At 45.2% G+C, this 22,816-nt stretch overlaps 1 protein-coding gene and 1 long non-coding RNA gene across 7 annotated transcripts in view; one reads left to right on the top strand and one right to left on the bottom strand.

Annotated features, from left to right (window-relative positions):
• The window catches only part of ERC2 (ELKS/RAB6-interacting/CAST family member 2), a 993,433-nt gene that overhangs the window by 56,159 nt on the left and 914,458 nt on the right, over positions 1-22,816 (bottom strand). The window lies entirely within an intron of this gene.
• LOC147348368 (uncharacterized) lies at positions 6,330-14,910 on the top strand. 2 transcript variants are annotated; one of them, XR_015151506.1, is made up of 2 exons: positions 6,330-6,673; positions 12,582-14,910. It is a non-coding gene; the product is annotated as an uncharacterized LOC147348368 (long non-coding RNA). The 2 variants fall into 2 exon arrangements; XR_015151505.1 differs by lacking the exon at positions 12,582-14,910 and adding an exon at positions 7,972-8,215 and having other exon boundaries at positions 6,375-6,673.

The raw sequence follows: 22,816 nt of genomic DNA, 5'->3' as shown, positions 1-22,816 counted from the left end.
TATGCCCACCCTCCAGAGCAAGGTGGGGGTGATGAGCTTTATCGTGGCTGTGCTGGGAAGAAGTTTTGGTTTAGAGTGAAGCGCCTCTCTCAAATCACGCAGTACTAAGAGAGATGCCCAGACCAGCCCTCCTTAGCTCCTCAGCAGCCCAGCTCCTTTTCCTGGTCCAGGCAGCATGGTGGTAACAAACTCATATGTAAACGAGAGGGCATGGCTTTGTTCCAATAAAACTTTACTTACAAAAACAGGCAGTGTTTGGCTCACAGGACGTAGTTAGTTAACCCTGTCTTAGTATAAGGCCTGCCAGAGATAGAGTTCCTGCTCAAAAAGTTGTCAGACTGAAGCAGGGTTTCTCAGCCTCAGGGCTATTGACATCTGGGGCCCCGTCACTGTGGTGGGAGCTGCTCTGTGTGCTGTTTAGTAACATCTCTGGCCTCAGCCAGAGATGCTGAATGCACTTCCCCCTGAGTTGTGACAATCAACAATGCCTGCTGCTGCTGCTAAGTCGCTTCAGTCGTGTCCGACTCTGTGCGACCCCATAGACGGCAGCCCACCAGGCTCCTCTGTCCCTGGGATTCTCCAGGCAAGAACACTGGAGTGGGTTGCCATTTCCTTCTCCAATGCATGAAAGTGAAAAGTGAAAGTGAAGTCGCTCAGTCGTGTCCGACTCTTAGCGACTCCATGGACTGCAGCCTACCAGGCTCCTCCATCCATGGGATTTTCCAGGCAAGAGTACTGGAGTGGGGTGCCGTTGCCTTCTCCGAACAATGCCTGAAGATATTACCAAATATACGCTGGGGAGCAAAACTGCGAAAAGTTAAGAACCACTGGGTTGCTGAGAGCTTAAAGAGATCTTGTGATGCTGGAGTCCTTTCAACTGTTGTCCCAGCCCAGGAGAGTCCAGCCTCAGCTGGCGGATGTGCAGGCAGAGGGATGCTGGCCACTCTCACTTAGAATCAAAGGTCTACCTGGAATCAGGTGACTTAAAGGGTGCCACAGCTCCTACTTACCAAGAACCTCCTACAAGCTGGGCTCTGTGCTGCGTGTTTTGTATGTATCATCACAGCAACCCTATGAAGTGGGTACTGCTTGATCCTACATTACAGCAGAGCTGGGTAGACCCCAGATGACATAGCCAATGAGCACAGAGGCTGGGATTCAAACCCCCAGCCCATCTGTCCTTAGTCCCCCAGTCTTTCCAATGCTAACATCAGCTTCCCCATCTGCCTTCTTCTCCCAGACTTTTCCTAACACTGGCTGGGATTGGGGCCAGTCAGTTGCATCTGAAGTCCTGCCCATCTGCTTAGCCCGCTCTCTGCCTGTGTAGGGCTGGAGAGAGATGAGAATTAGACTCCTCCAGGTCCACACTTAGCTGTCTGACCCTGAGCCAGTGCCCCATCCTCCTACCGCCTCACATGTCAGTGAAGTGGGAATGATAATAATACTGCCCTTGAAAGGCTCCTAGAAGACCAAGAAGATAATGTAGGTTAAAGGCTGGCTTGGCAAACCTTACCATTCTATAGACATATCAGATTTATTACTGTTACTGGGGCCAGCAGTGTCTTTCTAAAAAGTGGCTGCTATTTCTGGACTGGCTCCATCTCTAGCTTACTTCTAGGTCTGCATTTTTCATTCTAGATTCTGGAATCCCTAAGTCCTTCTCAGAGGGTTTTTTGGGACTCTTTGAAGGGTGGCAATTAGCCAGATTCCAGGTCCCCTTGTGCCGCGTCTTTTACCCAGAGCGCCTCTGCTTTTTTTGTACTCATTGAAACTCAACTTGAGATACCTTTTGTAAAACAGGCCCAGCTGATAAACAGAGCTGAACACCATGCCTCCAGGGCTGTACTCTCTAAGTGTGGCCCTTGAAGTAGCACATCAGCATCAAGCCTCCCCTGGGAGATGGTCAGATTTGAAGACTGTCAGTCCTGCGTTTTCATGGGATTCCAAGAGAAGCGTATGCCATGAAGTCTGCGTATCTCTGTTCTAGGGGTCCTCTGATGCAGAAATGCACATTATTGTACCCTCCTGGGAGCTCCTGCATGGGCAAGGGGACTGCTTTGACTAAGTCAATCCAAACCTGCAGTTGGGAGACCCTTCCTTTGACTACACAGACATTTCTGTAGATTGCAACAGTCTTTGTTCTAAGGGGACTGGATCTGTATTACTTTGTAGATTGAAGATGGCCATAAAAAGCAGACTCTATTTTTCTATCCATTGACTCTGCTCTGGCCCATGACTGTTTTGACCCATGAAGTATGGTGGAAGTAATGCTATGTATGTCCCAGCTTCCACAAGAACCACAAGCTTCTGCAACATCACTAATTATTAAAGAAATGCAAATTAAAACTACAATGAGGTACCACCTCACACACATCAGAATGGCCATCACTAAAAAGTCTACAAATAACAAATGCTAGTGAGATTACAGACAAAAGGGAATCCTCTTACACTGTTGGTGGAAATGTAAATTGGTACAGTCACTTATGGAAAAGGGTATGGAGTTGTCTAAAAAATCTAAAATAGAGTTGCCATATAATCTATCAATCTTACTACTGGACATATACTCAGGCAAAACTGTAATTTGAAAAGATACATGTACTTCTATGTTCATAGCAACACTATTTACAACAGCCAAGACACAGAAACAACCCTAATGTCCATCGACAGATGCATGGAAAAATATATGGTACATATGTGTGTGTACACACACACAATGGAATATTACTCAGCCATAAAAAAGAATGAAATAAAGCATCTACAGCAACATGAATGGACCTAGAGATTATCATACTAAGCAAAGCAAGATAGAAAGAGAAAGATGGATACCATATGATATTGCTTATATATGAATCTAAAATATGATATAAATCAACATATCTAAGAAATAAAAATAGACTCACAGATACAGAGACTTGTGGTTGCCAAGAGGGAGGAGGTAGTAGGGAAGGGAAGGAATGGGAGTTTGGGATTAGTAGAAGCAAGCTATTATATATAGGATGGATAAACAACAAGGTCATACTGTATAGCACAGAGAACTAATATATTCAACATTCTGTGACAAACCACAATGGAAAAACAATATGAAAAAGAATGCATATATGTATAATTGTGTCACTTTGCTGTACAGAAGAATTCAACACAACACTGTAAATCAAGTATATTCAATAAGATATTTTTTTTTTTTAAAAAAAGGAAAAGAACTAGTAGCTTCTGCACTGGTCTCACGGAGACTAAACTGCCATGTCAGGGATGACTACCCAGATGCAGAGTCCGCAGAAAAGGCTCCGAGAGTACACAGAGGAGAGGACCCTGCTGAGCCGGGTCCACAGCCATGCCCACCAAGGCACCAGGCACGTGACTGAAGCCTTCTGAGACTCTCCAGCTCAGCCTGGCCACCAAGTGAATATCACTGAGTGTGACCTCAGTCCACAGAGCTGAACTGCCCAGTGAAGCCCTGATAGAACCCCTGACCCACAAAATCATGAGATATAAGAAATCTATCACTTGATCAAAAGTCTTATGAACCTAGGTTAGAAATCTGATCAAGGAGGAACCAAATGATCAGAACACCACTGTTGTGGCAGACTATTGGCCTGTCAAGATCCTCATACCCCTTTTCTGAGTACACTGAACCTTGTCTCCCAGCAAGACCTGGGGCATCAAGTGAGGAAGGGCACTCCAGTCTTGACATTTACCCGTCATGGCTGGGGGTGCAAAGTCTTATAACTGGATCAACGGCTAGAGGCAAATAGGATTTCATCGGTTCAGCCAGGTTTAGATGATGTTGGCATGCTTCCACCAAGCTATTGCTTCTTCACTTAAAAAAAAAAATGAGAGAAAAACTTGGGCTATAAATCAGACATTCTGGGGATTTAGAATCAGTTCTGTCACCTTGGAAAAATTTTGTGACATCCCCGGTTTTTCATTTTTCAATATGTTCACTATGGGTGTGTATAAGCTCACAGGTTTTCATATATAGTTCTTGGGAGTGCACTGAAGATCCTCAGAGACTGGGTGTGTTTATGTGGGTTAGAAGCAGGTATGAGGGAGAACTCAGCAAATAGAACTCTGTGTTCTCCAGCTTCATCTCAACCAAAGGAATTTACCGGCATTAGGTGGAATATATTCCTGAACATCACCGGTCTTCACAATTTGTGAGAATCCTTCTAGAATTCTCATCCCTAAATCCTCAGCTCTTACTTTTGAGGGGGAGTAGGTGTGGTAGTCTGTGTATCTACTTCGCCCCCTGTACCTTTCAGAAAAGTAAGCATTGTGGGACACTTTTTGGTTTTTTTTCCTGCACAGTATCCACCCTCTTCTGCCCAAATTCCCTTTGGAAAACCACCTCTACTCCATTCTCACCCTAAGGAGGGTGTGGCCATACATGGTCTATCACAATGCAGCATCCTCTTGGCAATGGCATATTTTTCAGCAATAAAAGGGCACAGTTCAGTAAGAGTCTGCCCTGAACTTTTTCTGAAACTGTTAGAAAAGTGATTGTTCTCTTTATGGGGATTTAGGATGTCAACCTGGGGCTGACAACAGCCATCTTATCTCCTGAATGTGAAAGCCAGTCTAAGATAGAATCCAAACCAGAGGAGACAAGAGCCAAGAGATGGAGAGAGACAGTATCTTGATGGCATCATATGAGCTTCTGGATCCAGCTATAAGTGAAGTTGATAGATCTTTGGACCTTCTAGTTACTTAAACTAAAAAAATCCTCCCTCTCCCCCTTCTTTTCAATTAAGCCATTTTAAGCTGGGTATATGTCACTTGAAATCAAGAGTCTCAATAACAAAGTAACTATGTATAGCTTAACTGAATCTAGGGATATCATATGAGAAAAGTCCAAGTGTTTTGCACACACTGCCTGCAGAGAAAGCAGTCTCCCAGGTTGGTGACCTGAGAATTTGTGCAACACCAGAGAACACCAAGCTCGCCCAGTCCAGTCACCCTCACATCCTTTTCCCCCCATTTCTTTCCAGCTGTACCTTCTTTTATGGAGTTCATCTTTCCCCAGCCAAGACATTCAAAATGACATGCTATTGGATGACATTTCTGTCCATGCTAATACCTGTGTTTAAATTTTTTTGTTGTGTTTTAAAAAACGATCGTGATGTGATAGCAAATGAATGTTGGCAAATTACCAACTGACAGGCGTAAAATTTTATGAACATGCACATTCCAAAGGAATGTGGAAATAAGCCATCCACTGCAGTCCAGTTTGGCAGAAATATTACAAAAATATAAGTTTGGCATATATTGTAATTCATTTAAAGATGCTTAAAAACCCATCCATCAACCTTGCACGGAAGGTCAAAGAAACATATGAATCCCAAATAAACAGTAACTGATGTACAAGTAAAAGGCCTGAATGTCAGTCCCAGATACCAGCGAGAATGCACACATGTGAAGAAGATGGTGATGAGGTTTGTTTGGAAGGCTGAGCTGCTAAAACCTTCACCAGCATCCAAAAAGAAATAATAACAACCTTCACCAGTGTCCAAAAAGAAATAATAACCACTTCTTAGCACTAAGTGGGGTGGACCCTTGCTTGCTGAATGGCCATCTGAATTCTGCTTCTCAGAGAGAATTTTGCTAATGGACTGATGAGTTTGCATCCTTAGATTCGACATTTTTTTACTTTGAGGGCCATGTCTGTAAAAGGGGCAAAACAGAGTTCAAAAGATTGCTTGTGTGTATCTGGCTTCCAGACCCTCTCCTCCTCAGTGTGAATGGCAGGGGCTGACTCACTCCTTCAGTCCAAAAGGGCTCCTGACTGGGACCTGACCAATCAGACTATTTAAACCCCAGTCACAGTGATTGGTTCAAGGGTGGCATGTGCTCCACCTGAGTCTTTGATATAATCTTGTGAGTACCGAAGGTGAGCAGGGAGGGAGACCCACCCTTTTCTTCAGGGATCCTCAGCAACAAAACAAAACAAAACAAAACAAAACAAAAACCATGGGCCATGGAGGCGTTGCCACCTTTCCCTAAGCCTTTTGTAGAGAAAGGAAACGAGGTCAACATGATGAGAGAAGAGAGGTAAATGCAACAGTGGTAGGAGAGAGAGAGATGGAGATAAAGATACACACACACACAGAGAGAGAAAGAGACAGAGGCAGGGAGATCTGAGATCCAGCTGTGCCTGCAAACAGAACCACCCCTGCCTGGACTTCTTACGAACATTAGCCAATAAATATTCTTTTCAGCTTCAGCCAGTTTGAGCTGGGTTTCTGCCATTTGGAACTGAACTAATTTTGACTGATACAGTTACCCACAATATTTGCAGCATGATCAAGACCATAAAAGAAGTTGGACAAAGGAGGAGGATGACACGGTTCTTACTTCAAAGAAACTCACAATCTAATTGTGCTCCATTTGGAAATGGTTTGCTAGGCATCCATTCTGTTCCAAGGCCTGTGTGAGGTGCTGGGTGAGCCTAAGATGAACATGACACAGGTCTCATCCTACAGGATCTCCGTCTCCAGCTAAAAGGTAGCTTTCCTCTTGATGTTCTGAAGGAGGGAAGATCTGTGACTATTTGGAACCAGGAAAGCACCACTCTGCGCTGGAGGAGGGTTTCCCTCATGGCTCAGTTGGTAAAGAATCTGTCTACAATGCGGGAGCCCTGGGTTCGATCCCTGGATTGGGGAAGATCCCCTGGAGAAAGGTGAGCAAAGTCTAGGGGAAGAAGGAGAGCGGCGGGGGGATGTGGACTCGGATGTTCAGTGATAGTGTTCTAGTACAGTGGCAAATTATTAAAGGCAAGATCAAAAAATCATTAGAGATGCTTCCTTGACATCTCCTAGTCACCTAATTCTAAGTAGCACTGTTCCTTTTTTCACATTTAATCATTTGGGAAATGGGTGTGCCTTCTAAAGTTGCTGAAGTGCTTGAGATTCTGCTGCCCCAATTGGAATAAAGAATAATAATATGCCTGTTGCAGAATCCTTGGGACAGCAACATGGCTAGTTGTCTCCCCTACTTTTTGTGTACCATTCTTAGTCATAGGATCTCTAACTTTCAGATAGACACATGTCTACTAGAATAATGACTATATTTTCCAGCCTCTCCTGCAGCTATGTGTGATCATGTGTTTAAATTCTGACTGATCCAATGCAGGTAGAAAATTATATGCAATGTCTAGGACATGTACATAGAGGGAGAAGGAGGCTATATTCCTGTTGCTTCAATCATCATACAGCCATGATGATTGAAGCTTGAGCAGCCATTCTGCATCAGAAGGCAGAAACCATGTCCTATCCTAGGACATAGACCAGAAAATGCTTTTCTTTTAGAGTCAGATAGTAAGTACTTTCGGCTTTGTGGGCGATATATTCTCTGTGGCAGCTACTCAACTCTGTTGTAGTACAAAAGCAGGCCAAAACAATATGTAAATCAATATGCAAATGAATGAGCGTGGCTGTGTTCCAATAAAACTTTATGTACAAGAACAGGCAGTGGGCTGCAGGTCACAGTTTGCTAATGGAAGAGCAGTGAGTTAAAGGGGTCAGGGTCCCTAATGACATCATGGCACCCTTTACCTGGCTGGTCATGAACCGCCTTCTCCTAGACTTATGCAAGAAAAAAGACAATTGTGAAGTGACTGCTTTAGAATTTCCGTCATTATAAGCCAAATCTAATTCTAACTAAAATAGTTGTTTAAGAAATGAGTAAATGATACATGTAAAATAGCCCACATAACATTAAAGACAAATGAATATTGAATAAAGTGAGTATTTCATAATAATAAGCAGGGAGCTGTATTTTAAAAAAAATTTTAACCTCTCTCCAAACTGAGGACCTAGTGGCCAGCAGATATCAAGTCCACCTGGAAGACAGGGAAAGAGTCTGCGCCACAGAGAGAGTATACGGATTGACCCTCTGCCCTCTGCGTGCACTTCTTATTCTGCACAGGGTCAGGGAATCCACTCTCCTCTGTTTTATCAGGCTGGTATTCCTTTCCAGCCTGCTGAGATGCTGCCACCAGGATGACAATAAACCACTCAGAGGAGAAAAAGTGCAAGACTTTATTAAACGTCATAAAAAAGATGTGACTGCTGAGGTCCATGTAAGCTCACTCGGGTTTGAGCGCCCAGGCTTGGCCGTAAGTCACCCTCTGGCAACCGAAACCACATGAAGCATGGTGTTGAAAACTTGCTAAATCATTTGTCACTCAAAGGCTTTTAAAATAAAATACTTTAAAAAATAATCATTTGATTTCAGACTCTAAACTGCGGGCTGCACTGAGAGGGATGTAAATACTCTGTTCACAGGCACATTCAATAGCAGCTGAAATCAGGGCCAGTCAAAAGACTTTGGCTGTCAAGCTTCAAATCCCAAGCTACACTTCTCTCAAATTTCAAACTTCTTCCTCTTTATGTGCCTCAAACGAAATTGTTACATCTGGGCAGAGGCGGAGATCTCTAAACCTGGGGGAAAATTTCCTGGCTACTGAGTTTTCTGACTCTGGATTGAAGTAGACTTAACATTCATTCTATGTTATTCCTTTTCTGAACTTCCTAATGTTTGTCAAGGACATCTGCTCTACTCTGACTGTGTGGATTCAAATCCTGGCTTCACCACTTACCAAATGTGGGCCTTCGGGCAAACATGTAATTTCTCATCTGCAAAACGGGTTACATGAAGAATTCATTCATTGATACATCATGAAAAAAATATTTCTGAGCACCTACTGGGCACCAGGTATTGTTCAGTGTGCAGGGAATAAAGTGGACAAGTACCATGCATGTATCATACCCAGTGCAAAATAATTACTCAAAGATTGTTGATATTATGCTTTTCATACACACACACACACACACACACACACACAAGACTACATTATAGGTGCTGGAAATCCAGAGGAAAATGAAATAAGGCATTCTTCCCATAGCACTTGCATATGAGTGGAGAAGGCAGGCAAATATATATATAATATATATATAAGATCCTTTCATATAGCTATAAATGCCATGAAAACAACTAGCTGGAGTTATATGATAAAGCGTAATCAGTGATAATAGGGGTCACGGTGGTCAGGGGAACATTGCCTGAACTCCATGGGCAGATCTGGGAGAGAGCACTCCAGGCAGTGGGATGGACTGGTGCAAAGGCCTTGAGGCCAGAAAGTCCTTGATGTGTTTGAGGAACAGACAGAAGATTCATGAAGCAAAGGGAAGAGTGGCGTAAAGTATGGTTGGAGAGGTGGGAAAGTCAGTCTCTCATTATACAGAACTTAGAAGCTCTGGTAAGTCTTTTGGATATTATCCAAATGCAATGAGATCTCAGTGGAAGGTTTTAAGGATTTTCAGTTTAAAGCCCGATCCTGATGAATGTATAGACACTAGGGTGGAAGCAGGATGAGCAGCTTGGAGGCTGCTGTGGTCCAGCTGGGAGATGATGGACTGAGTGTTCAGAAATGGACAGTGGGAGGGCAAACGTATTAGGTGGAGGAGGTGAGAAAGAAGGAAGAGGTGATGATGATTTCAAGGTCCTTCAGGAGAAGGACCAGATCTGGAAAGACAGTGAGAAGACACTGGGAAGATGATTTCCCAGTGGGGATAGAAACAGGGGTCTGATACCCTGCTTCAGGCTTCAGAGTCATCAACCATGGATAGAAGATGAAGCCAGGGGATAGATGAGGTCACTCTGGTGATTAGGGGAGCAAGAGACAGCAGCCTGGAAACTCTCCTTCTTGCCTTTTCCCTCACAACTGTTTTATCGCTATCTGGTGAGTTTCACTCCTGGTGATGGTTCCCCTCTTTGGACCCTTCTAATCTGTTTCCTTTTAGAAGGTGGCTGTTTTCAGTGGTTTTTCATTTCTTTCTCCGGACTAATTTTATTGCTCATAGCCTTCTCTTCAGCTGCCTTGGCAGGGAGATGCTATATATTAAAATGGTTATTATTTTATTTTATAGCTCAGTCGAATTTATATTCAGCTCATTACAAGTGTACGGGCCCCACTAGCCAAGTACATTTCATAACAGAGAGCTCTTATTGACAGAGAAAGCTCATGTCTTCTTGGTATATCCCAGAAGGCTGCCCCCTGAATGGTGATGGATCACCCGTGGGCACAAGAGGCCCATAGTTTGGGTCAGCACTAGGTAAACCATTGTCCTGGTTTGACTTGGCAATTCTTATAAAGCTGGAAACCATGAGGTCTAAGCTCAGAGTGGCAAAGAAATGAGAAGAGAATCATGCAGCAACCCACAGTTAGTAGGTATCTCAAATGAACATCTCCCAAACCGAGCCCCTGATCATTATTAATTCATTCCCTTCTCTAACTGTCCCTATTCCACATGAGGCTGACGCTGCTCCTCCAGCTGTACAGGCCAAAACCTTGGAGTCTTCTTTGACTTCTCTCTTTCACACCCCACATCCAATGCTTCAGCAAATACTGCTATTTCTGCCTTCAAAACCCATCCCAAAGCCAACCACTTCCTGTCATCTCCACTGTTACCACCTTGGCTCAAATCCTCAGCAACTCTTTTTTTTATTTTTTAAACAGCCTCCCTGCCCTTGTCCACATTCTGTCTGTTCTCAAGTTGGCCAGAGAAGTTCCATGAAAATGAAGATAGGTTATGACAAACACCTGCCCAAAACCTTTCAGTGACTTTCCTTCTCACTCACAGAAGTGAACATCCTTACTGTGGCTTATGAGGCCCTACAATGGTCTGGCCTTGTTTCCTGACATTCCCCAGTGCTTACCATACTCATGTCAAATGTCATGAGCACACGAGACACATTCCTACCTCAGGGCCTTTGCATGTACTTTTCCCACTATCAGAAATGTTCTTCCCCCCAGTATAAGCAAGGCTCATTCTGTCACCTCCTCCAGGTCTCAAATATGACATACGATATTCTCACCCAGCCCTTCCAAGCATCCCCATTTAAAAGTGCAACTGTCCCATGTCTTCCATTACCTCTTCTTTTCTGACTCTATTCTTCTTCTTAACAATAGGAAGTAGATGCACTTATTATCAGCAAGTATTTCACATATTTGTCTTTCACATATTTGTCTTTCATATCCTCTGTCTCCCTGACCTGAGGGCAAGGGATTTCTGCTTTTTTCATTGCTGAATCCTTAGTGCTTCATCCAGTATCTGGCACAGAGTAGGTGCTCAATAAACATTTGTTGAATGACTGAGTGAATAAAAATACACTCCTTTAAAATTAAACTTTTTTTGTTAACTGTTTTAACCTTACCACTGTGAAGGGCTTGGTCACAAGTTAAGTTGGGATATGCCAAGTTGTGCTGCAGTAACAAACTGAAATTTCAGTGGTGTTTACACAACACAATTTATACTGGGTTCATGCTCCATGTCTATAAGGCTCAGCAGGGGGTTCTACTTGTCTCCCTGTTACTTGGGATCCATCGCAGCAAAAGCCCCCATGATCAGAGTGGCAAGGAGAAAGCAAGGTGAACTACATATGGTGCTAAACGCTTCTGCACAGAGGTGACACACATAACCTCCATTCCGAATTCATTAGCCAGAGCAAGATAGCAGCTCAAGTCTGACTTCAGGAGGAAGGGAGGTGAAATCCCACCTTGTGACCAGAATGATGTTGGTCAAGGGCCCAAATCACTACCCCAGTCCAGCAGAACACGGTGATTCTCTTCATCTGTGTCCTGCAGCTTCCCCAGTTCCTCCCACCCCTTGTCCCCCAAAGCTCCTCCAACATAATTCTTCTTCTTTCCTCAAGGTGTGCCCCTCTCCAGCTCTAACTATTCCCCTGGACACACACACACGTGTCATTCCCCAGATTCTGCATCAGAGAAGCCAAAGACCTGCTTTTGTAGGAACGGCCTTGGCAAGGGTGAGGTTGGGGGAGGTAACTCAGCTGGAATAGCCAGAACCTTTTCAGCAGGCTGGCTGAAGGGCAAGACTGGTAAAGCTCACAAGTCACCAAGCTTTGTCCAGTAGCCTGGGCACATGCCATCCAGCACACTCGCCAGAGCATAGTGCTGGCTGACTTCCCCATCCCTGACACCGAGATCTCAAAATGATCGAGGTGAGATCAAGCCCTTCGGCATCCTGTGAGCCCTCAAAAGTATCTATGTAGATTATCTTCTAAATGCATGCGATCTATATGTCTAACCAGACTATTAGGATAGCAGAATTATGCCCATTTCCTCGCTATTCCTTTTAATAGAGATGTTACTATGTCAACAATCTTGTGAAATACTTAAATCTCCATCATTTCAACGACTTTTTGACTGAGTATCTACTATGTGTCAGGTACCTAGTGAACAAGATGAAGGTCCCTCCAGGAGATTAAATTCTACTGAAGTGACAGACAGTGAACAAGATAAAATGCTATCACGTTGGAAGATGTGATATAGTAAAAGCAGATGTGGAGCAGAGGAAGGGGGCTTCATCATGTGTCTAGAGGGTGGTCCATGGCAAATACAATCACTGTGAAGGCAGGTGGTGCGGAAGATCACAGGAAGCTGTCATGTCACCTGTGGCCCAGGTAAGCCAAACAGAAAGCTAGTGTCCCAGGGACACTGTGGGTGGGCTCTCATCACCCCCTCAGCCAAGGACCACAGCTTCTTTTTATCTTCTTCCTTTTAGATGATGAGAATGGAATGGGTTCTCCATTCTTCTCACCTTTCATCCATCTCTCTCTGGGACCATTCCAGGAAGTTCGGGGTAATATGATTGAAGGAGAGGAGCTAAAAGTTGCCTCTGGACCCACTTCAAGGAAATGCCACTGGAACTCCAGAATTCATCACACTTGAGTGAGCAGGTACCCTTGTCTCCAAGGAGCCTAGCAGGCAGCAACTTTTCAACCTATCTGATTAAACAAATATATGAGAGGGCCACAGTTGGCAGCAACAAAGGATTAAAAATCCCTCCGTGATTATCTTGGGCCAAATCTGAAGAAAGAATCTGCACTCACTCCGATAACATGTTAAAGTTCAGTGGCTGAAAAATTTGCAGAAGGAGTTGGTGTGGAAAGGGCAAAGAAGGAGCATGCACTCATTCTGCCAATGGGGAGGGAAAAAAATTTTAACGAGGGCAAGATAAGAGCCAGACGTGTGGAAATATTTCTCTTTGAGGATATTCTTTGTACCAATTACTCTTCAAAGATATCATGCTAGCATTTTTGGCACAACTTGACAATTAAATTAGACGAATGGTTTTCAATATTTTTGCATCTGATGTGCTTGAAACTCTTTTTGTGCTAACATTTTCAGCCTGTCACATACATTTTTAAAACTTTGGCAAGTCATATAAACACTGATTTCAATTAAGTTAAAATTTTCACTATTCATTCACTATTCATTTCATTATTCATCTTTTTTAATGACATGACCAATAATTAATTGGGCTTGATTATCACTTTGTGGTGTCCAAAGTCCGAGGATAGAAGGAAACACAGTCGATACATTTCTGCTTCTAGATGATGCCTTCCAAGATGGCTTCATCCCTTTGTATTCATTGACTCTCCTCTTCTTCCAAGAATTAACATTGCCCTGAATCACCCCTCTTTCAATGCCATGCTCTGAAATGGTTCTCTTCCAGTGCTTTTGGTCCCAACTCCATCACAGAAATGAGGAGAATTCAGTTCTGACCATTGGAAGGGCGCATAACAACCACTTGGTTAGCATAGGGACCTCAGCTAGAGGAGAAGCCAATCTCGGATCTTATCTCTAGGGTCATAGCTGACCACTTGCTGATGTGACAATGTAACTTGACAAGATAATGATTTCCAGGTTGGTTCCAAATGGTCTGGGATTGGAAGGTGAGTGCAGTTGGAAGGCCAGGGGGAGCTGCAGCGGCCAGATGACGCACGGATTGGAAGAGGTGGCTATTCCACAGGACGTCTCTCCCAGGAGTTCAAAGAGTTCTGACAATATTCGATAATATGCTGCTGACAGTGATGGAACAGATGGTCTATCTTCAGATAAGCCATAAAGACTGGGATGTGTTAAGTTCAAGGAAAACTCTAAACCTTGGAGTCTTTTCTTCTCTGCCTTTCCCTTATTTCCTGCCTTTGCCCTGCACACGTCTTTTTGTTTTCTTCTCACTTCCAACATGTGCTAATCATCATGGATTAGCTGGCCAGTTCTGACCAACATCAATAATGAGAAGTGATGCATCTTTCCCCATGCCTGGTGTCTGTGCAGAGAGTTCTTTCAGGTCATCGGTGATATTTACTTATGAAAAATCCCACAGAAGCCTGCTCTTTCCCTATTTCATCTCTCAATGGATTTTATGATGATTGGTAATCTGACGTCTTCTTCCTTGCTGGATGGATGGAAAACTCCATGGGGACAAGGATCAGGTCTGTTTTGTGTACCATGCACTCCTCAGAGCATCGCTGCATTAAACATTCTTTACTGTATTCTGATGTTTTGACATCTGGGGCCTTACTGACCCTCGGAAGACGGCTCATCCCAGGATTAGCTGATTTCGAGAGACAAGAAATGACTTGCCTTTGAGTGTACCTTTTATAAGTAAACTACTTAATTGGAGCCAATATCCCCAACCAGCTCCTTTATTGGGCACTCACAGAGCTCATGTACTTACTCTGGGATAATACTGCCCTGCCCTGATCGAGCCAGGGACCAGACAACTCAGGATATCCTGTACTGGCCAGAGATAATGAAGTTACTCAAAGTAACAAATCCTAAGCCCATTTACACTGCATTTCCTTTCCTTTACTATGGAAATCACAATGAAGGTTCTTGACCACTTTTCCCCCTTGCTCTCTCTGCTTCCTGACTGACTTTGGTGCTTTCCCCCATGGTCCTGCATGACACACTTCCTACCTTTGGCAAGTGTGGATAACAGAACTAACTTCTCAATGGCAACTGTCTCCTTATCTGTTGGCCTCACCATCCCTGAATAATAATAAAATCTACACGGTGCCCGGCACAGAGTTGTTGTTCAGTCACTCAGTTGTGTTTGACTCTTTTCAACCCCATGGACTGCAGCACACCAGACTTTCTGTCCTTCACTATCTTCCAGCAGTTTGCTCAAAACTCATGTCCACCGAGTCAGTAATGCCATCCAACCATCTCATCCTCTATCGCTCCCTTCTCCTTCTGCCCTCAATCTTTCCCAGCATCAGGGTCTCTTCCAATGAGGTAGTCCAGTGGTTAGGCCTCTGTGCTTCCTCTTCAGAGGATGTGGGTTCGATCCCCAGTCAGGAAACTAATATTCCACATGCCACTCAGCACGGCCAAAAAAAGAAAGCTTACTTAGAAACACTGGGCACAGAGCAGCTGCTCAATAACCAGCTACATGTGTGACTCTTCCAGTTTGCCTGCCTATTGCTTCTTTGGGTTTCTTCGTTCCTTATAAGATAGTGTCAACTCCAGGACAACCCGCCTCGGCCCAAATCCAGGTGGTACCTCTCAGCCTGGGGAGTGCTGTTCCTCCACCCTTGGCAGGGCTTGTGTGGCCCAAGAAGCAAGCCTGACGGTGTTGCTGAAAGGAGATGGCGCTGGGACACTACAGGGGCTTTTCCTGGCCGCCTGTCACTGTGAGACATTCCAGTCAGCAATGAGAACAAAGACGGCAGCTGGGGAACCTTGCCTTGTACGGGTCTGTCCTGGCAGCACTTCAGGAATAGCCCAGGATGGAGATGAGTGGGCCGGGCAGGCTTTGTCATCCACTCATGTGCTCCTAGGCCGCTGGATCTCCAGCCAAAGAAACACTCACCACCACAAGGGGTACGGGGGTCTGAAAGTGAGACTGCTATTGCTGAAGGGGACACCACCCCTGGGAATCGCTTCCCTAACAACTGTCCCCAGTCATTTCCCATAAACAGCTGTGTGGGCATCAGAAAGAAAGGACTGAAGCAAGTCCATACTTAAATAACAACGACTTTTTTTTTTGACCCCTGGGGGATATTTGCAATCTTCTACAAAATGATATTGCGCAGTTTCTACATGCTGGCACCATTCTGAGCACTTTGTATGTGTGATAGCTGAGATTCAGCAATAACCCTGCCAAGAGGCATCACCATCCCCATTTTCAGATAGGAATGTGCAGTTTGGATAAAAGACTTGCCCAAGGTCACCAATTTGGCAAGAGCAGCTTAAACTCTCAAAATCTAGTTTCAGAGTCTTTCTACTACCCCACATGACTTCCTTCAAACAGCAAATTCTAAGCCTTACCTGGGGCTGGGGGGCCTGTACAGACCTCAGTTTCCCCCCCTTTACTTTGAAGCAGCTACCCCAGACAATGCCACTAGGGGGCTTTTTATGCTCTATTATTCTGACTCAACAAGCGACATTTCCAAGCATCACAGATCTTTCTCTGGTTGCAGAGGAAACTGAGAGGTGTTTGAAGCCCCTTCATAGCCTGTGACCTGGAACAAATAGCTTAACTTCTCTGAGATACAAAAAAAGAAAGAGACAGTCCCCAGGAAAGCTTGATCCCCAAACGTCAAGCTCTTTCTGAGCATTCTCTACCTCTACCACATTCTTCCTTGCCAGTATTCCTTTGTCAAGGCAAATATTTCTGGAGTGTTATGGAATTACAGGATATGCCACATAGAGGAAGGGGACAGGGATAGGCTTTAATGTTAGACAGCCCGATTCTGATCTCTGCTATTCACTAGGACATATTTTGCTTTCTCTGTGCCTCAATTCTCTCATCTGTAAAACGGGCAGTGACAGTAGTCACTGCTCCAGAGGGTTATGTGAGAACTGCCTGAGACGATGCATTCTGCATGAGGCTGGGTGATAGCAAGTACTTGATAAATGCCAGTCATTAATATGATCATTGAACTTTATGATTTACTCTATTCTCTGCACGCCTCCTACACCTGGAATGATGATGTGAAGAACAACAGATGTGAGGGCAGTCAGGATGGTGGGGACCACAGTGGTTGTCTGGTGGTGAGCAGAAATTCAGCACTAAGAGGCCGGGTCATGGCTGGTTGGAGCCAGGCTGCTGATGGGGACACCGGGCTAGCTGTATGACCCACCAGGCTGCCCTTGGGTGGTCCTCATCACTGTCATTACTCATCTGCACAGCCAAGGTCTATGTGTCCCTCATCCTCTGCTTGTTCCAGCCAACCACCTGGACCCTCCTGAGCCCATGTGGCCCTGCCTTGTCTGCATCCCACACACACACAGTCCAGGCACCCATGAAGCCTGCCATAGGCCAGCAGCCTAGAAAGGAACGATTCTGTCTATAGACTTTTTTGGAGGGAGGCAGAACCATGAATTTCTATGATCTTAAAAGCCTTATTTTCCAACCTAAAGCTTTTCTGAAATGAGAACAGACTTTACATTTGATGAGTGCCCTTGAAGCAATGTTTCTCCTCCTCACCCAAGAGCTGTAAACAAACATGTTAGAAGTGAGAGCATACACTCGCTTGTCCCTGCATTTTGTACGACATCAAATACAGTCCGGCTAGGTTGACAGTAGTAGACACCACCATCATCATCATATCATTATTACTGTTATTATTAGCAGCCACTTTGAGTTCTTAAAAAAAGTGCCCAAGACTTTGCATGTGATATTTTTAATCCCTATATACAGAACTAAGTTCTGTTAATCCTGTTTGACCAATGAGGAAATTGTGGTTCACAGAGGTAAAGTGACTCACCCCAAGTTGCATAGCTGTACAGCCAAAGGGCTTGGATCTGAACCTAGGCCCACTTGGCTCTCAAATTCCACCGTTTCATCTACCAATTGGTAGTTACTGTTTCTCTCTAAAATCCCTGATGAAATCTTTGATAGGACCTTTCTTTGCCAAAGCCCCTTGAGGAAATGCTGCAGTAAAACAAACTTTTATCTCTGAAGTCATCTGGCCGATGCATGAACCTAAATAAAAGGATGCAGAGAATAGACCGCCCCATGAGTGATGATGAGCTCTCTGACACTAGATATGTCTGAGAAGAGGAAGACGCCCCATGACAGGGGTGCCAAGGAAGAGTCCTGTGGCCTTGGGTTTGTCATCTTCCGTGTGACCTGGAGTGAATCACTGTGCCTCCCTGAGCTTACATGGGCTCAGCACTCTGAATGTGTGCAGTGAGGACAAGAAATCTCACAGAGTCGTTTAGGGATTCAAGGTCTTCACAGCTATCCCTCGTAGGAGAAATGATGGTGGCTCTACTGCTATGATTGTGCTTTGGATCCCTCTTTTGAACTACTGGCTCACAGAAGGTCTATTTCCCTACCCTTCTCCTGGTCTGGCCAACCCAGGGTTCTTCCAGCTGACAGAGTACAGTGGACACATTACGCTTCTGTCGTCAGGCTGCTAGGGTTCAAATCTGCTGTCTCAATCTGACTAGCCTACATAACCTCTTGAAAATCATGTTACCTCTCAGTTATCTGCAGAAAGGGGGATGATGGAAAGAAAACCATTCAGCAGAGCTGATATAAAGATTCTTTGGACTCTTTAGTCAGTTACTATTCTTCTGAATTTGCCAAACAGGCTGCCTGGCTGATTCCTGGCCCCCGTGGTCTCACCCACCAGCTGGCTAGGAATCCCCCAGGCTGCTTCAGCTCTGCAGCTTCTCTAGCCCCACTAGAGGCTCAGTGCAAGGAGGAGGAGCATGGGCACCATTAGGACGTTACCAGGCTAAATTCTACCTTCCAAGGCCTTCTGGTTGAAAAGAGTCTGCTTCAGAGGAAAATCAGAATAGTGAGACTAGCCAAAAGCTACAGGAACTGTATGCTAAGCCCTGGGCTGCACCCAAGACATATCTGATTGCACTGATTTCTACCCACAAGTGATCACATAGGTACTTTCACTGTGCCCGTTTGACAGAACAAGTGGAGATGCAGAAAATCTGCAATAGGACCTGCTTAATGTCACACAGCTAGTTACCGGTTAAGCTAGAATTCCCACCCAGGTCTATGGGAATCTAAAGGCCCGTATTCTTCACCTCTATAGTTCTTACTTCAAAATAAAAATATTCATGAAGTTCCTATTGTGCACCAGGAACTCCCACGGTATATTAGGATATTTCATGTCCCAAATGAGTGCATTTGACGTAGTGTTTCTCCTCCTCACCAAAGAGTTGTTAATAAGTGAAAGAGGGCATTTTAGATTTGAGGGAATTCACTCTTATTCCTCAAAAATTAGTATACACATACACACAAACATGAAATTCTATAGATGAGTAAACTGAGACTCAGAGAGGTAAAGGGTTGTGCCCAAGGACAAAGATGCAGCAGGACCTGAACCTGGTCGGCTGGTCTCAGGTGCTAGCCCCCAGGCATCTTCTGTGTCATCATCCTGTAGCTTCTCTCCACCTCCAGAGCAGAAGTAGGTGCTGGGCATGCCCTCTCCAACTCTGTGCCAAAACAACAGGCAGAGAACCAGACTCCAGGTAAGCCTACAACCCTGTGGGCCTTTCCACTGGCGAAGAGCCCTCTTGGTCTCCAGGGCCTTGGCAGATGGTCCCCTCCTGGTTCTCAGCCCTCCGCTCTGACCCACAGCACCATGTTGGAAAACTGCCCCTCCAACATGGTGACAAACGCTAGTCACACAGCATTATGAGAGCCTCAGAGGACAATCTTGGAGGTGGGGGGTGTCCCCCTCATGGCCTTTCCTGAACTTTGTTCTAAGTCCTTGGGCCTTAGCTCTGGTGTCTCTGTTCAGAGGAGGGACTTGCCGCACTTGGTCCTGGACAGGTTATGCAATAACAGATCAAAAGGCGGGCCGAGGCTCCTGGCTTCCCTATGGGCTATTGTCCGCCCTGTCCCTGGAGCTGATTTCCAGGCCCCCAAGGCCTACGAGCAGCCTGTCTCTACCCGGCCACCTTCTCTTTCACAACTGATTTAAAAAAAAAAAAATCTCCTCCTGCTCTTAATTGCATGCTGTGTGTTCAGATTTCCTGAAGTTCATGAACTGCTGTGAAATTTAAGACAAGTCTGCATTCCCGCTGCATTGCTACTTTTTAATTCTAAATTCCACCCACCCTTTCTAGGGAAAAAAAAAAAAAGCCGAGCTGAGTCAAAGAAAATTTATGCCAGTTGAAAGGAGAAGTCCAGTCCCAAATAATTCTAATAAAAGGGCAGTGAGAGACAGGGTGAAAATAATAAGGTTATATCCTCATAAAGTTCCTTTATTTGTGATTCCCAAGGCGCTTAGGGAAACTTAGCTCATCAGGGCAAGATCCCAAAGGCAGCATCGGCTCCCAGTGGTTGCCTCCATCACTCCGGGTGCTCCATAAACACTGGATTCTAGCAGTCTAGGGCCTTCAACATGAGTTGGGGGGCAGCGCGAACCAGAGAGGTTTTATAGCAGAAGAAAGAGGCGCCAAAAAGCCTAAAGACCTCCACGTGGTCACCTGATGAGTCAGGCTGAACCCCAAACAGGGCCCAGGCACGCACTCCAGGCTTTAGAGAGGAACTCACTGGGCGGTGGCCACAGGCCATTAAGAGATGCTTTGTAATAACAAAAGACCACAGCCTGGAGCGGTTCTCAGGGCCTCCACAGTCCTGTGAAAGAGGAGAGCACCCCTCCCAAGCCACCTGGGTGAAAGGAAAGGGAATAGACCGGATATGATTTCACTGCACCAGTTAAGGATCAAAAATTCAGAGAGGAGCTTTCCTAAGGCAAGTCTTTACTAAGGCCCTACAGTGTGCATGGCACCGAAGGTGGAGAGACAAAGGAAACGTGCGTGTCCTGCCCCTTTGCGAGCCCACCAGCAGCTGGTGGCAGCACTGCTGGGTCAACAGGAAGCTCTGAACAAGGAAGAGTGGGGTGTGCTATGGCAGGCTCAGAGGAAATCTGCCCACCGAGGGCCATCCTCGTCTGGGTCACCATCACCCCTCACCTGACCTCTGACGCGGTCTATCAGCTGCTCTCCTGCAGCCACCACATGATAGTCAGAAAGCGAAAAAATACAACGCCACCCCCCTGGGTCAGTGTCTTCCATGGCTTCTCCCAGCACGGGTACCAAAACCCAGACTCCTCGCTGCCTCCAGGGCTCCACAGTTCTCCCAGACCTCTTCTCCCACTATTCCCCTTCTATTTTGCTATGCCCCCAGTCCTGTCTTGGGACCTTTACACATGCTTCTCTTTGATCCGGGAAAATCCTGCCTCAACCCTTCCCACAGTCAGCACCCTCTGATCACTCAGATCTTGGCTTACCTGTCTCCTCCTCAGAAAGGCCTTCACTCAGCTTCTGATATAAGGTAGCCTGTGCAAGTCCCTCTCTATCATGTGCCCCTGTCTTATTTCCTTCACAGCACTTGTCCTTGTCTGAACTGCTTACTCTCCCTGATGTATCTATTCTCATACATATTGCCAGTATTCCTGTATTAGTTAGCCACTGCTGTATAACAAACCACCTCAAAACTCAGTGGCTTACAATAGCAATGACTGATTGTTATTCATGAGTCTACAGGTCAAATGGATGATTTACTGGGTCTTGGCTGGGCTCACTTGTGTGTCTACAGGGATCAATCAAGAGGCTCTGCTGATCTGGGCAGGGTACTCTCACACGTTTGGGGGTTGACTGGCTGTGATCTGGTCTAGGATGGTGTTGGTTAGGACTGGGGTCTCCTGTACATGGCCTCTTATGTATCAGTGGGCTTGTTTCAAGGTGATGAGAAGAACTGTATGTGTGTTCACGGGCATGTGAAAGATAAAGAGACAGGAGTTCACAAGGACTCAAGATTTAGACTCCAGATTGGTAGACTGTCATTTCCACCACATTTTGGTGACCAAAGAAAGTCTCAAGACCAGACCAGATTCAAGAGAAGGTGAGAAAGGATTCCACTTTTTATGGGAGAAGCACTTGCCACACACCATACATGTAGCATACATAATTCATGATCTGTATTTGGTATGTTTGCCAATTTTTTAAAAAAGGCCCAAACCCCTCTGTAACACTGGATTCTCGGACAAGGTTGTGATCTGGGCTAGACAAGTTCCAACAGGCATGTGCTGTATGGAGTTGTTCTATGCTGGGAGACGTATTTGCCCCCTGGGATATCAAAATCCACGTAATAACAGGTCATGTTATAATGAGGTTTTGCTGCACATGCTTGCTCTCAATTTAGACAGCAGGCCCTGCCAGGTCTTCCTCCAGCTGCTGGCTTCAGACCTCTCTTTCCAGAAGGATAAGAACTACCTGTCAAAACGCAAAGCTCTAACAATGAAATATACAGCGCATGCTGTGGGAAAGCCCTCGGTTTATTTCCACGGGCCGCAGCTGGTGTGCACGGCTGAAATGATTCATTCCTCCACCCAGCAAAACAAGTCCGTTTACAGGGTCTCCTAAACAGAACACATCCTCAACCTTTCACATGCTCTGTGTTCGGCTCGTGATTTAACCTCCTCTGCGTTGAGGAGCGGCAGGCTTGGAGCTGGAAAAGGCGGCTCCTTCCTGCCTCGCTCTCTGCTCCAAGGCAATATTCTGTTACATTTCTAGGAAATCAGAATGTCTTTTAAATCCTGCTTCAAGTGTCTCCACATTCCATGCTAAGCTGCAGTGCTTAATATAATATCTCCACAGCAGTGGTCAGAGTTTCAAACAATAGAGCCCTCAGCCTCGGGCACACAGGAGGAGAACTGCAAAGATGAAAGAATAGTTTGGGGATGACTGCACATTGGGATGAGGCAAAAAGACCAAAGAGCAAGCAGAGTTTCGGCCACCATTGTCAAAAGTGAATGTAAATGCCATGTGATAGCAACACCAAGGACATCTTTTCTCTTGGAAACATGAACTTTACATGGTTCCATTTGGAGAGGGAGCTAGAAGCTCTTGGCTGAGAAACCCGAGGGCAAGAGACTTATTTCAGTTACCAAAACAGCCATGGCTTTTCAATGACAGGGAAATCGGAAAGAAAAAGACTGAGAATAGAAACCAAGAGAAGCCGAG

The sequence above is a fragment of the Bos grunniens genome, chromosome 22 (assembly GCF_055505025.1).
Source record: "Bos grunniens cultivar Pamir isolate PY7600 chromosome 22, Bosgru_T2T1.0, whole genome shotgun sequence".
NCBI lineage: Eukaryota > Metazoa > Chordata > Mammalia > Artiodactyla > Bovidae > Bos > Bos grunniens.
Note: the sequence above shows the minus strand (reverse complement) of the source record. Positions and strands in the feature narration are given on the sequence as shown.